Source organism: Moschus berezovskii, chromosome 4, assembly GCF_049115385.1.
Source record: "Moschus berezovskii isolate FMDL1 chromosome 4, NW_MosBer_1.0, whole genome shotgun sequence".
Taxonomy (NCBI): domain Eukaryota; kingdom Metazoa; phylum Chordata; class Mammalia; order Artiodactyla; family Moschidae; genus Moschus; species Moschus berezovskii.
The window spans coordinates 122,969,439-122,985,995 of NC_142463.1; the positions used below are offsets into that span (position 1 = coordinate 122,969,439).

At 39.5% G+C, this 16,557-nt stretch overlaps 1 pseudogene; it reads left to right on the top strand.

The window, feature by feature from the left end:
• LOC129540463 (flavin-containing monooxygenase 5-like) overlaps positions 1-16,352 on the top strand; it is a 92,164-nt pseudogene extending 75,812 nt beyond the window's left edge.
• The last annotated feature ends 205 nt before the right edge of the window (positions 16,353-16,557 follow it).

Sequence of the window (16,557 nt, forward strand, 5' to 3'; positions counted from 1 at the left end):
TTTTCTTCTTGTTGTTCAGTCACTAAGTCATGTCTGTCTCTTTACTACCCCCAGGACTTCAGCATGCTTCCCTGTCCTTCACTATCTCTTGAAGTTTGCTCCAATTCAGCTCCACTGAGTCAGTGACGGAGAATTTTGAATTTTGAGCATGACTTGACTAGCATGTGAGATGAGTGCAACTGTGCGGTAGTTTGAGCATTCTTTGGCATTCCCTTTCTTTGGGATTGGAATGAAGACTGACCTTTTCCAGTCCTGTGGCCACTGCTGAGTTTTCCAAATTTGCTGGCACATGGAGTGCAGCACTTTCACAGCATCATCTTTCAGGATTTGAAATAGCTCAATTGGAATTCCGTCACCTCCACTAGCTTTGTTCGTAATGATGCTCTCTAAGGCCCACTTGACTTCACATTCCAAGATGTCTGGTTCCAGGTGAGTGATCACACCATCGTGATTATCTTGGTCATGAAGATCTTTTTTGTATAGTTCTTCTGTGTATTCTTGCCACCTCTTCTTAATATCTTCTGCTTCTGTCAGGTCCATACCATTTCTGTCCTTTATCCAGCCCATCTTTGCATGAAATGTTCCCTTGATATCTCTAATTTTCTTGAAGAGATCTTTTGTTTTTCCTATTCTGTTGTTTTCCTCTATTTCTTTGCATTGATCACTGAGGAAGGCTTTCTTATCTCTCCTTGCTATTCTTTGGAACTCTGTTTTCAGATGCTTATATCTTTCCTTTTCTCCTTTGCTTTTCACTTCTCTTCTTTTCACAGCTATTTGTAAGGCCTCCTCAGACAGCCATTTTGCTTTTTTGCATTTCTTTTCCATGGGGATGGTCTTGGTCCCTGTCTCCTGTACAATGTCACGAACCTCCGTCCAGAGTTCATCAGGCACTCTATCTATCAGATCTAGTCCCTTAAATCTATTCCTCACTTCCACTGTATAATCATAAGGGATTTGATTTAGGTCATATCTGGATGGTCTAGTGGTTTTCCTTACTTTCTTCAATTTAAGTCTGAATTTGGCAATAAGGAGTTCATGATCTGAGCCACAGTCAGCTCCCGGTCTTGTTTTTGCTAACTGTATAGAGCTCCTCCATCTTTGGCTGCAAAGAATATAATCAATCTGATTTCGGTGTTGACCATCTGGTGATGTCCATGTGTAGAGTCTTCTCTTGTGTTGTTGGAAGATGGTGTTTGCTATGACCAGTGCGTTCTCGGTAAAATTCTATTAGCCTTTGCCCTGCTTCATTTCGTGGTCCAAGGCCAAATTTGCCTGTCACTCCAGGTGTTTCTTGACTTCCTACTTTTGCATTCCAGTCCCCTATAATGAAAAAGACTTGAAGCCAGGCTTCAGCAATATGTGGACTGTGAACTTCCAGATGTTCAAGCAGGTTTTAGAAAAGGCAGAGGAACCAGAGATCAAATTGCCAACATCCACTGGATCATGGAGAAAGTAAGAGAGTTCCAGAAAAACATCTATTTCTGCTTCATTGACTATGCCAAAGCCTTTGACTGTGTGGATCACAATAAACTGTGGAAAATTCTGAAAGAGATGGGAATACCAGACCACCTGACCTGCCTCTTGAGAAACCTGTATGCAGGTCAAGAAGCAACAGTTAGAACTGTACATGGGGAAAAAAAAAAAAAAGAACTGTACATGGAACAACAGACTGGTTCCAAATAGAAAAGGAGTACGTCAAGGTTGTATATTGTCACCCTGTTTATTTAACTTATATGCAGAGTACATCATGAGAAACGCTGGGCTGGAAGAAGCACAAGCTGGAATCAAGATTGCTGGGAGAAATATCAATAACCTCAGATATGCAGATGACACCACCCTTATGGCAGAAAGTGAAGAGGAACTAAAAAACCTCTTGATGAAAGTGAAAGAGGAGAGTGAAAAGGTCGGCTTGAAGCTCAACATTCAGAAAACTAAGATCATGGCATCTGGTCCCATCACTTCATGGGAAATAGATGGAAAAGCAGTGGAAACAGTGTCAGACTTTATTTTTTGGGGCTCCAAAATCACTGCAGATGCTGATTGCAGCCATGAAATTAAAAGACGTTTACTCCTTGGAAGGAAAGTTATGACCAATCTAGATAGCATATTAAAAAGCAGAGACATTACTTTGCCAACCAAGGTCCGTCTAGTCAAGGCTATGGTTTTTCCCATGGTCATGTATGGATGTGAGAGTTGGACTGTGAAGAAAGCTGATCGCCGAAGAATTGATACTTTTGAACTGTGGTGCTGGAGAAGACTCTTGAGAGTCCCTTGGACTGCAAGGAGATCCAACCAGTCCATTCTAAAGGAAATCAATCCTGGGTGTTCATTGAAAGGACTGATGCTAAAGCTGAAACTCCAATACTTTGGCCACCTCATGCGACGAGTTGACTCACTGAGAAAGACTCTGATGCTGGGAAGGGTTGGGGGCGGGAGGAGACGGGGACGACAGAGAATGAGATGGCTGGATGGCATCACCGACTCTGTGGACATGAGCTTGAGTGAACTCCAGGAGTTGGTGATGGACAGGAAGGCCTGGCGTGCTGTGATTCATGGGGTCACAAAGAGTCGGACACGACTGAGTGACTGAGCTGAACTGAATTGAGTCAGTGATGCTATCTAACCATCTCTTCCTTTGTCCTCCCCTTCTTCTTTTGCTGTCATTCTTTCCCAGCCTCAGGGGCTTTTCCGATGAGTTGGCTCTTCACATCAAGTGGCCAAAGTACTAGAGCTTCAGCTTCAGAAACAGTCTTTTCAGTGTTCATCTCCTTTAGGATTTCCTTTAGGATGTCGATGTTCATTTCTTCCAGGTTCATTTCGTTTAGGATTGACTAGTTTGATGTCCTTGCAATCAAAGAGACTTTCAAAATATTCTGGAGCACGACCAATCAGTTCTTCAGTGCTCAGCCTTCTTTATGGTCCAGCTCTCACATCCATACATAACTACTGGAAAAACCATATTTTTGACTATGTGCACTTTTGTCAGTAAAATGATGTCTCTTCTTTTGAATATGCTGTCTAGGTCTGTCAAAGCTTTCCTTCCAAAAAGCAAGCACCTTTCTATTTCAGGGCTGCAGTAACCATCTGCAATGATTTGGTAGCCCAAGAAAATAAAATCCATCACTGTTTCCACTTTTTCCCTTTCTATTTGCCATGAAGTGATGGGACCAGATGCCATGAATTTAGTTTTTTGAATGCTGAGATTCAAGTCAGCTTTTTCACTCTCCTCCACCATCATCAAGAGGGTCTTCAGTTCCTCTTCACCTTCTGTATCATCTGCATATCTCAGTTTGTTGATACTTCTGGTAATCCTGATTCCAGTTTGTGATTCACCCAGCCCTGCCTTCATTTTGCGTGATATACTCCACACAGAAGTTAAATAAGCAGGGTGACAATAAACAGCCTTGCCATTCTCATTTCCCAATATTGAACCAGATAGATGTCCAGTTCTAACTGTTGCTTCTTGACCTGCATACAGGTTTCTCAGGAGACAGATAAGGTGGTCTGGTATTCCCATCTCTTTAAGAATTTTCCACAGTTTATGATCCACACAGTCAAATGCTTTAGAGTAAATGAAGCAGAAGTAGATGTCTTCCTGGAATTCCCTTGTTTTCTCCATGATCCAACAAATATTGGCAAAAGAGATCACTCCAGTTCCTCTGCTCCATCAAAACCCAACTTGAACACCTGGAAGTATTCAGTTCACTACTGCTGAAGTCCAACTTAAAGGATTTGATCATAACCTTGGTAGTATGTGAAATGAGTGCATGTGTAGTAGTTTGAATGTTTTTTTGCATTGCTCTTCATTGTGATTGGAATGAAAATTGACCTTCTCCAGTCCTGTGGCCACTGCAGAATTTTCCAAATTTGCTGAAATATTGAGTGCAGCACTTTAACAGGATCATCTTTTAGGGTTGTAAATAGCTCAACTGGAATTCCATCTCCTCCTCTAGCTTTGTTTGTAGTAATATTCCCTCTGTTCTGTTCTGTTCAGTCGCTCAGTCGTGTCCGACTCTTTGCGACCCTGTGGACTGTAGCCTACCAGACTTCTCCATCCATGGGATTCTCCAGGCAAGAATACTGGAGTGGGTTACCATTTCCTTCTCCCGGGGATCTTCCCGACCCAGGGATCGAACCCGGGTCTCCCGCATTGGAGGCAGACGCTTTAACCTCTGAGCCACCAGGGAAGCCCCTAAGGCCCACTAAACTTTACACTCCAGGATGTCTGGCTCTAGATGAGCAACCACACCATCATGGTTATTAAGACCTTTCCTGTATAGTTGTCCTGTGTATTCTTGCCAACTCCTCCTAATATCTTCTGCTTCTGTTAAGTCCTTACCTTTTTTGTCCTTTATTGTGCCCATCCTTAAAAGAAATATGTCCTTGATATCTGCAATTTTCTTAAAGAAATCTCTAGCTTTTCCCATTCCGATGTCCCATTCTAATTGTTTTCCTCTATTTCTTTGCATGGTTCACTTAAGAAGGTCTTCTTAAACTTGCCTCCACAGTCCTTCAGACACTCTGTCTACCAGATATAATCCCTTGAATCTATTTGTCACCTCCACTGCATAATCATTAGGGATTTGATTTAGGTCATACATGAATGGCACAGTGGTTTTCCCTATTTTCTTCAATTTAAGCCTGTATTTGGCAATAAGGAACTCAGGCTCTGAGCCACAGTCAACTCCAGATCTTGTTTTCACTGACTGTATAGCACTTCTCCATCTTCAGCTGCAAAGAATATAATCAATCTGATTTTGATATTGACCATTTGGTAATGTCTATGTGTAGACTCGTCTCTTGTGTTTTTGGAAAGGGGTGTTTGCTATGACCAGAATATTCTCTTGATGAAATTCTCTTGCCCTGCTTTTTAGCCTTTCCTCCACTTAATTTTTTACTCCAAGGCCAAACTTGCCTGTTCTTCCAATATCTCTTAACTTCCTACTTTTGCATCCAGTCCCCTATGATGAAAAGGACATCTTTTTGTTGTTGTTGTTTAGTACTGGAAGGTGATGTAGCTCTTCGTAGAACCGGTCCACTACAACTTCTTTGGCATTAGTAGTTAGGGCATAGTCGTGGATTACTGTGATGTTGAAGGTTTGCCATGAAAGCAAATCAAGACTATTCTGTCGTTTTTGAGACTGCACCCAAATACTGCATTTCAGACTCTTTTGTTGACTATGACAGCTATTCCATTTCTTCTAAGGGATTCTTGCCCACATTAGTAGATATAATGGTCGTCTGAATTAAATTCTCCCATTCCTGTATATTTTAGTTCACTGATTCCTAAGATGTTGATGTTCAGTCTTGTCATCTCCTGCTTGACCACATCCACTTACCTTGATTCATGGATCTAACATTCCTATGCAATGCTGTTCCTATGCAATACTGTTCTTTATAGCACTGAACTTTACTTTCACCACCAGACATATTCACAACTGAGTGCTGTTTCCACTTTGGCCCAGCCACTTCATTCTTACTGGAGCTATTGGTAACTGCCCTCTGTTCTTCCCCCAGTAGCATATCGGACACGTTCTGACATGGGGAGCTCATCTTTTGCTGTCATATATTTTTGTCTTTTCATACTGTCCATGGGGTTCTCCAGGCAAGAATACTGGAGTGGGTTGCCATTTCCTTCTCCAATGGACCACTGTTCATCAGAACTCTTCACTATGACCCATCTGTCTTGAGTGGCCCTGCATGACGACTCATAGCCTCATTGAGTTATGCAAAGCCCTTTGCCACAAAAAGGTTGTGACCTATGAAGGGGATCTAACTACTGTTAATAGTAACATGAAGCTAAAACTAGGGATCACTTATAGTTTTTTACCACACTGAAAATGTCTATTAACAATGTTAATTTTGGTAAGTTGTTTTATGGAAGTTAAAAAACGAAAAAAAAATTGTCGAACTGATCCTAACCACAAAAGTTTTATTGGAAACGAGGATGTGGATTAAATCTTCAACCACATTTACTATTGTAAAGGCATTTGGGCATGATGGCAATAACATGTGAATGCAAAGACCAGCTAAGGAACTTTCTTCTGTCTTTGGTTCTCCTGAGATCTCAGACACTATAGGCTGAGGGGGTTACCCAAGGTATTTGAAGAGTCAGTATTAGATATGAACTCCAGAATCTTTCCTTTCAGGATTCGTGATCTATCAGATCCATTAGTAAGCCACGAACAAATACATTATCAGAAATATGCATTGTTAAGAATGTTGCTGCCTACTCCAGAGACCCCTTCAAACAAATGGATCCTCCTGTAGGGCATGAAAAAGCTTCTACCTTCTTTCTCATCTCAGATAATACCCAACAGGGAACTGTATCCAGAGAAAGCTCAACAAACACTTCTGAATAAGTAAGTCCCACAGGGCATGCCCATTCCTGAGAGGAATAAATGAGTAAGAAGACAAGTTATAAGCTTTGTATTTTTCACATGCAGTCTTCTCTGACTCTTTGAAGGAGTCTATTTCAAAAAAAATGATACTAATAAATGTGAAACAATTTGAAACATGAACTAATTACTTCATATAATGTTTTTTAGATTCCAAGAAACATTAATACCCCTTCATGTTTGAAACAATGAAACAGATACATACAGCTGGCTAGCCTTAGGCGGTAAGGATTAAGAAACAGGAACACCCAAAGTAAACCCTGTGGTTTGAACCACTCAGCTGCGCTGTCACTGTTTCCAAGCCTAGAAGGAAATCCCAGACAATTAATAAATAAGTGACTCCAGTACTGGAGGAGGTGGGGGGCACCAGGTGCCTTGTACTGTACACCGTAAGACAGACACACTCCTGTAGTGACACCTCGAGGACAGGGAATCACAAGCCTCACTTTTCCTAAATGATTGGAGTTCAAGTAAATATCACAGTGGGTGGCTCATAGCTTGGTGCCCAAGCTGGACACAATTCAAAGCATGAATAAGTCCTTATATTTTCAGAAAATCCTTCCATTGGCTGGCTTAAGCATCTTATTTAATTAGTAAACAAAGCCAGCTGAAGCCTGGTCCTACTCTGAACCTAAAGGAAGCACCATTGCTCTAACACTATGCTAGCAGCATTTTCCATTTATGCAAGTTCATTCATTCGTCTTCCATCATCATTACAACAAACATTTCAGAGTTCCAGGCACTCTCCTAAGCACTAGGACAGAAAACAGGAGAAAGAAAACAAGGAAAACAAAATCCCTTTGTAGTGTGGAGCTACATAGTCTAGGGGAAGACAGGTACTAAACAGATAAATAAGCATAATGCCAAGGAGGAAAAAGAATCAGGAAGAAAATTAAAGCTTTGTTAAATAGAGTCTGGGAAGGACTCTCTGAGGAAGAACATCGCAGCAGAGACCTGAATGAAGTGAGGCAACTATTGTGAGCAATTTAATATCTAGTCTTTCTCATTCTTTTTGATGTATATAAATATAAATTTTTCTGCAGAAATTGGAACAAGCCTACTTTGTGGCCAACTTACATAATTTATTTCAGTAACCCATCAATGGTTGGAATTTAGTTTCTTTCAACATATCGGGATTTATAAAAATAATTGACTAAAAACTATTAATTAATTATAAAATAGTTAAAATGAATTATAAAATGAAGACCTTAAGCAACTAAAATGACTAAAGACTGGAAAACACGTTGATGGTATATCCAAAGGTCATTTTCATGTTGACCAGTTTGCTCTTAGCCAGTTACTGCACTTCAACTAGGACTTGCCTTTACTCTAATTTTGCCATCACCTTCATAATCCGTCATTGCTCAGACACCCTTTAAGCCACTTCAGTACACAAGTAATTCAAGGTCTCCTATCTATAGCATCTGGAATCAAGAAAGAACATCTGAACTGGAAATGTTATCTGGCTCCCCTCCTTAAACAGACAAGTCCCTTATTGTAGTAAAATACACCTGGATTCTTCCCAGTGCTGTGGAAATTCTAACCTCTGCTTCCACATGGATTTACTCCATTACCCATTAACTCTGCTACATCCTGCATTGCCTTTCTGTATGCCAGCTTTGAAAACTTGGGGAGGTGATCTAGACACTTGACACAAGAAGTACTGAATTTCCACAGAATGCAATCCATTGTATCATTTAGGACAATGGGAGGGTATGAACTGCAAGACGAGTCATGGGAGCTTAGCCACAGCCTCCTCCCTTAACAACTCAGGGCTTTTCAAGGAAGTTGGGGCCCTACTGTACCTGTGATACAAGCCCTAAAGAAGAGGGGACTTCCTATTCGTCTCTAAGTGGGCCAGCTCACTAGGCTGTCACTCCAATAGCTCCACCCCCATTTGCCCATTTATTTCCTGCTTACCAGTCTTTACTACTTTATTTATTCCTTGGCCATTATTTATAGCCCCAAGCCCACCTCTATATTTGCCTTTTGTGCCATCTCATCTGGGCAGTCTTCAGAATTCCCTCAGTTATTTTTGACCTTAGCTTTCTAGCAGTCTGATTTTGTTTGTTCTTTACCCATCCATTAAAAAAATAAAATAAAACTTCATAAAATATAGCTATCTAGAGTCTTTTTGACAAAGATGGACAGCCCCAAGTTCAACTAAACATACAAACCTTTTTGAAGTTGAAAACAAAAGTATAAATAATAAATAAGCCAGAGTATAAATATTTGATTCAAATTATCTGAGAAACTATCTCTGTAGGCATGTTGAATATGAATTGTCACATTCAACTAATTTGGATAAAACCTTTTTTTCCTTCTTTTCACAAAATAGGGATGTGCATGAATTGTGAAACTGCTGAATTTGTTCCAAATTGGAAAGAGTTGGAAAGAGAAAAATAAGGAGGCAGCAGGTAGGTGGTAGAAGCATTGTTGTAGCAGTCTTTCTGGAAACTTGTTTCCATTGCTAAAATGAGCACACCACTTCAACTGGTTGGCAGGATTTCACAGAGTCAGTTTTACAAGATTACAAGGTGTCATTTGTAGCTGTATTTGAAAATTAAGATGATGAAAATGCACCCTGTTACTGTCATCTAATTTGATCTTTCAAGGCAAATCTAGCACAGATGAGTAGCAACAAAACATACTGACAAAAACTGGAACAAGAGAGAGCAGATTTAGAATTTTCTGAGATGATGAAACATTATAAACTCATTCTCCAGATTATGAACTTCTGCCTTTTCTATTTTGTTCAGTTCAATGCAAAGGCAGACCTCTAAGGGAGTCCCAGTGGATGACCCAACACAACAGCATGACTAAAGCAATACACAGAAAAGCAAATATCCCTGTGGGTATGTCCAATAAAATCCTTACTGGTGACAGCTGATTACATGGATTTTATTTAAGTAAATAAGCTACATAAATTCCAACGAATGTCTATTTGTGCCTAATAAGTATTATTGGCCTCACTTTTTGTATGAATGAACTAAAGTCAGGAGATGGAAACCAATCCAGTGGTACTTGGGCTGAGCCTTCCTGCCTGGACTTGACTAGCTCACCATGGGTAACTTCTGGAGATCTGCCAGGTGATAATGGTGCTGTAGTATTCAACACCAGGCTTCTGCACCTCAGGTTGGGGGGTGATGTATAGGAGGACTGCAGAGAACAATGTGACTTTGTGCAAAGAGGACCTCTATTAAGGACAAAGTCAAAGGCACAGAAGTCAAGTTAGGAGCCAGGGTCTAGAGGCCAAGAGCATTGATACCTCTGGCCTTGCTTGTTGTCATGACCTGGTTTTATTGTGATCAAAAAGCAATGCTGAGGACAGTCCTTGCCTGAGGACATATTAAAAGATGTTTTTGCCACACAGTCCATTAGTCAGTGCTTCTCTCAAAGAATGTACAGTGTTTCTCCAAAAGAATTTGCAAGTTATTTTTTAAAAAATTAATATAAGCATATTTGGGATGATCTGGATGACCAGTGACCAAATTTGTTTGTGTTCATGACTGCATTGGTGCCAAAAGGAACAGGTTTTTAATTGTCTCAGAACAACTGAAGAGAATGTAATATGTAAGTGATAGGAAATCAGTCCTGAATATTCATTGGAAGGACTGATGCTGAAGCTGAAGCTCCAATACTTGGCCACCTGATGCGAAGAACTGACTCATTGGAAAAGACCCTGTTGCTGGGAAAGATTGAAGGCAGGAGGAGAAGGGGATGCCACAGGATGAGATTGGATGCCACAGTTGGATGGCACCACTGACTCGATGGACATGAGTTTGAGCAAGCTCCAGGAGATGGTGATGGACAGGGAAACCAGGAGTGCTGCAGTCCGCGACTGCACAACTGAACAACAAAAGTGACAAACGTCTAAATGAAGGCTAAGCAAAGTTTCTGTGGTAAAGAGAGAAAAGCAAAATTTTTAAAAAAGAGAAAGAAAGAAAGAAAACTTGTCACACAGCACATAGTGATGTAGCCATACCAACATCAGAAGAACCGTAATAGTTTATACTAGGTTAATATTGAAACCTTTGGAATAAGAACTAATTTAAGGTTTATTGTACAGTTAAGCCACTCATGAATGCCCCATTCTTCAGGTCCTTTATAATACATTGTTAAATTAAGCAAAAAGAGGACATTTTCATAAATGTGAAGAACTACCCAACATAGGACAGACACACAGCCTGACTTCAAGAAGAACTAGCTCCAGAAACCAGAAAATTGCTCATAACTCTAACAGGAACCTCTCTCTCCTAGGTCTCTGCTCTGACCACTGACTCTCTGCTCTCTCCACTCCACCATTCTCTTCTCTGCTCACAGCCTGCAATGCAGAATATGACTGACTGTCCATAGCTACCCAGCTTGAGTTAACAGGTCCATGAGAGGAAGGTGTTCTTCAACTCTTGCTCTAAATTTCCAGTGAACGGACTAGGTCAACCTGAGTCAAACTCTTACACCAAAATCAAGCAACCAAAGGCTAAGGGCAGAGTTACTATTTCATACACAAACAACTGCTGGGAGCCACACACCTACCATAAATTAAGAGGGGACAGTTAAGAAAGTCGCTGAAAACTGGACAGATCTCTCCAAAAATGTTTGCAGTAAATGAAACTTAGGAGTTGTGATTTTTTATGGAGTTCACAAAGACAAAAATAAAAAAGCTTCCTATTTACAAAATCTTGAAAACACTGCTTTCTTATAACAGGATTGCAATAAATTCTTAACCAGTTTTCATTTTTTCAAAGGTTAAGTATGAGTACTCATCAACTATATTCCTCTCTTCCTCTAAAGTTTCCATACCTTGTAAGGTCACCAAGACAGACGGGTCATGGTGGAGAATTCTGACAAAATGCGGTCCACTGGAGGAGGTAATATCAAACCATTTCAGTATTCTTGCTTTGAGAACCCAATGGATAGTATGAAAAGGCAAAAAGATATGACACTGAAAGATGAACCCAGGCCAGTAGGTGACCAAAATGCTACTGGAGAAGAGTGGAGAAATAGCTCCAGAAAGAAGAATAGACTGAGCCAAAGCGAAAACAATACCCAGTTGTGGATGTATCTGGTGGTGGAAGTAAGGTCCAATGCTGCAAAGAACAATATTGCATAGGAAACTGGAATGTTAGGTCCATGAATCAAGGTAAGTTGGAAGTGGTCAAACAGGAGATGGTAAGAGTAAGCATTGACATTTTAAGGATCAGTGAACTAAAATGGACTGGAATGGACAAATTTAATTCAGAAGACCATTATATCTACTACTGTGGACAAGAATGCCTTAGAAGAAATGGAGTAGCCCTCATAATCAACAAAAGAGTCCAAAATGCAGTACTTGGGTGTAATCGCATAAATGACAGAATGATCTCTATTCATTTCCAAACTAACCATTCAGTATCAGAGTAATCCAAGTCCATGTCCCAACTACTAATGCCAAAGAAGCTGAAGTTGAATGGTTCTATGAAGACCTACAAGACCTTCTAGACTAATACCAAAAAAGAAGTCTTTTTCATCATATGGGTTTGGAATGCAAAAGTAGCAAGTCAGGAGATACTGAGAGTAGCAAGCAAATTTTGCCTTGGAGTACAAAATGAGCAAGGCAAAGGCCAACAGTTTTGCCAAGAGAATGCATGGTCATTTTCTGTTCATAAAAATCACCCTCTTCCAACAGCACAAGAGAAGGCTCTACACATGGACATCACCAGATGGTAGACATCGAAATCAGATTGATTATATTCTTTGCAGCCAAAAATGGAGAAGCTCTATGCAGTTAGCAAAAACAAGACTGGGAGCTGACTGTGGCTCCGATCATGAACTCCTTATTGCCAAATTCAGACTTAAATTGAAGAAAGTATGGAAAACCTCTACACCATTCAGTTATGACCTAAATCAAATCCCTTATAATAATACAGTGGAAGTGCCAAACAGATTCAAGAAATTAGATCTGATAGACAGAGTGTCTGAAGAACTATGGATGGAGGTTCGTAACACTGAAGAGGAGGCAGGGATCAAGACCATCCCCAAGAAGAAGAAATGTAAAAAGGCAAAAGAGTTGTCTGAGGAGGCCTTACAAATAGCTGAGAAAAGAAGAGAAGCAAAAGGCAAAGGAGAAAAGGAAAGATATACCCATTTGAATGCAGAGTTCCAAAGAATAGCAAGGAGAGATAAGAAAGCCTTCCTCAGTGATCACTGCAATGAAATAGAGGGAAAAAATAGAATAGTAAAGACTAGAGATCTCTTCAAGAAATTTAGAGATACCAAGGGAATATTTCATGCAAAAGTGGGCATAACAAAGGACGGAAATGGTATGGACTTAACAGAAGCAGAAGATATGCAAGAAAACACAGAAGAAGTACACAAAAAGATCTTCATGACCCAGATAAGCACGATGGTGTGATCACTCACCTAGAGCCAGACATCGTGGAATGGGAAGTCACGTGGGTCTTAGGAAGCATCACTACAAACAAAGTTAGTGGAGGTGATGGAATTCCAGTTGAGCTATTTCAAATCCTAAAAGATGATGCTCGGAAAATGATGCACTCAATATGATAACAAATTTTTAGAACTCAGTAGTGGCCACAGGACTGGAAAAGGTCAGTTTTCATTCCAATCCCAAAGAAAGGCAGTGCCAAAGAATGTTCAAACTACCACACAGTTACACTCATGTTACATGATATCAAAGTAATATTCAAATTTCTCCAAGCTAGACCTTAACAGTGTGTGAACTGAGAACTTACAGTTGTTCAAGCTGGATTTAGAAAAGGCAGAGGAACCAGAGATCAAATTGTCAACATTTGTTGGATCATAGAGAAAACAGGGAATTCCAGAAAAGCTTCTACTACTGCTTCATTGACTACACTAAAGGCTTTGACTGTGTGGATCACAACAAACTGTGGAAAATTCTCAAAGAGATGGGAAAACCATACCACCTTACCTGTCTCCTGAGAAACCTGTATGCAGGTCAAGAGGCAACAGTTAGAACCAGACATGGAACAACGGACTGTTTCAAAATTAGGAAAGGAGTACATTAAGGCTGTATATTGTCTGCTTATTTAACTTCTATGCAGAGTATACCATGTAAAATACTGGGCTGAATGAAGCACAAGCTGTAATCAAGATTTCCGGGATAAATATGAATAACTTCAGATATGCAGATGACAGCACTCATATGCAGAAAGTGAAGAGGAACTAAAGAGCCTTTTGTGAAGTGAAAGAGGAGAGTGAAAAAGCTGGCCTAAAATTCAACATTCAAAAAACTAAGATCATAGCATCCAGTCCCATCATTTCATGGCAAATAGATGGGAAAACACTGGAAACAGTGAGAGACTTTATTTTGTGGGCTCCAAAATCACTGAAGATGGTGACTGCAGCCATGAAATTAAAAAGACACTTGCTCCTGGGAATAAATGAGATGACCAACCTAGACAACATATTGAAAAGCAGAGACATTACTTTGCTGACAAAGTTCCATATAGTCAAAGCTACGGTTTTTCCAGTAATCATGTATGGATATGAGAGTTGAACCATAAAGAAGACTGAGCATTGAAGAACTGATGCTTTTGAACTGTGAGGTTGGAGAAGACTCTTGAGAACCCCTTGGACCCCAAGATCAAACCAGTCAATCCTAAAGAATATCAATCCTGAATATTCATTGGAAGGACCGATACTGAAGCTGAAGCTCCAATACTATGGCCATCTGATGGAAAAGTCGACTCATTGGAAAAGATCCTGATGCTGGAAAAGATTGAAGGCTGAAGGAGAAGAGGGAGCAGGGGATGAGATGGTTAGATAGCATCATCAATTCAATGAACATGTATCTGAGCAAATTCTGGGAGATACTGAAGGACAAGGAAGCTGCAGTCCATGGTGTCGCAAAGAATCACATGACCGAGCAGCTGAACGGCAACAATCTTGTAAATAAGTTAATTTGTATGTTTTTTTTTAAAGATTTTAAATATAAGTAATAGCATATGATATTTGTCTTTCTCTGTCTGATTTATTTCACTCAATATGACAATCTCTAGGTCCTTCTGCTGCTTCTGCTGCTACTGCTGCTGCTAAGTTGTTTCAGTCATGTCCGACTCTGTGCAACCCCATAGATGGCAGTCCACCAGGTTCCCCCATCCCTGGGATTCTCAAGGCAAGAACACTGGAGTGGGTTGCCATTTCCTTCTCCAATCTATGTCCTTCTATGTTTCAGCAAATGGAGTTAGTTCATCCTTTTAATGGCTGAGTAATATTCCATTGTGTAATATGTACCACATTTTCTTTATTCATTCATCTGTCAGTGAACATTTAGGTAGCTTCCATGTCTTGGCTTTTGTAAACAATGTTGCAGTGAACACTGTGGGTGCGTGTGTCTTTTTGAATTATAGATTTCTCCAAATATATGCCCAGGAGTGGGATTACTGGGTCATTGGTAGTTCTATTTTTAGTTTTTTAAGGAACTCCATGCTATTTTCCATAGTGGCTACACTAATTTACATTCCTACTAAGAATGTAGGAGGGCTCCGTTTTCTCCATACTCTCACCAATATTTATTATTTGTAGACTTTTTGAGGATGCCTATTCTGACTGGTCTGAGGTGATACCTCATTGTAGTTTACATTTGTAATTCTTTAATAATTATTGATGTTGAGCATCTTTTCATGTGCCTATTGACCTTCTGTATGTCTTCTTTGGAGAAATGTCTCTTTAGATCTTTTGCCCATTTCTGATTAAGTTGTTTACTTTTTTATTTTTGAGTTTATGAGCTGTTTGTATATTTTGGAAATTAATCCCTTGTTAGTAGCATTGTTTGCAAATACTTTTTCCCATTCTGTGGATTGTATTTTCATTTTATTTATGGTTTCCTTTGCTTTGCAAAAGCTTATAAGTTTGATTAGGTCTCATTTGTTTATTTTTTCTTTTATTTCTATTGTCTTATGGAATCATTAGTGCAATTTATGTCAGAGAAAATTTTGCCTATGTTCTCTTCTAGGAATGTGGTATCATGTCATATTGAAGACTTTAACCCATTTTGAGTTTTTGTGTATGGCATGAGGGAGGGTTCTAACTTCATTGATTTCCATGGAGGTGTTCAATTTTCCCAACACTATTTGCTAAAGAGACTGTCTTTTCTTATTTTATATTCTTGCCTTCTTTACAGAAGATTAATTGACTGAAGTTGTGTGGGTTTATTTCTTGGCTCTTTATTCCGTTCCTTTGATCTATGTATCTGTTTCTGTTCCAAAACCAGTGTTTGGATTATTGCAGCTTTGTAGTATTGACTGAAGTCTGGGAGGATTATGCCTCCAAGCTTATTCTTTACCCTCATATTCGCTTTGACAATTATGGATCTTTTGTTGTTCCATGTAAATTTTAGGATTATTTCTTCAAGTTCTGTGAAAGCGTCATGGGTAAATCGATAATGATCGAATTAAATCTATAAATTGCTTTGGGTAGAATAGCCATTTTAATGACATTAATTGCTCAATTCAAGAGCGTGGGATATCTTTCCATTTCTTTGAATCATATTCAACTTCCTTTGTCAGTGTTTCATAGTTCTCAAGTCTTTCAACTCCTTGATTAAGTTTATCCCTAAGTAGTATTTTTCTTTTGGATGCAATTTTCAAAGAGATTTTTTTTTACTTTCCCCTTCTGATATTTCATGGTTAGTGTAAAAAAATGTAACATATTTCTATATCTTAACCCTGTATCCTACTACCTTACTGAATGTCATCCACATATAATGAAGAATGTCTTGTCTTCTAAAGTATAGACGTTAAATTTTGTATTATAAATGTGTTAATATTTTATGGTTTCACAGTACTGAAGGAGGAACAAAAGCTTCCTGACATCTATACTTACCACTCAATGACCAGGAAGGACATTGACAAAGGCATCTGGACCTCTGGAAAAGGGGCTCTTCAAGCTCCAGTTATAGCTGCTACTCACTTTAATAAATCTATAACTTGAAATCCAGAGTTTTACATTTCAGTTGTGAACAGTTTGACAAATTCAAACTGATTCAATACCCTAGAGGATGTGAGAAACTATTTAATTCATTCTCAATTTCTGCAACAATTATGATCAGTGAAAGTATTCTTATCTGAGATTTCTTTTAGGTGAGAATAGTGGCTTGTTTATATACTAAAGGCATTCCATCCTAGGATTTCTTTCT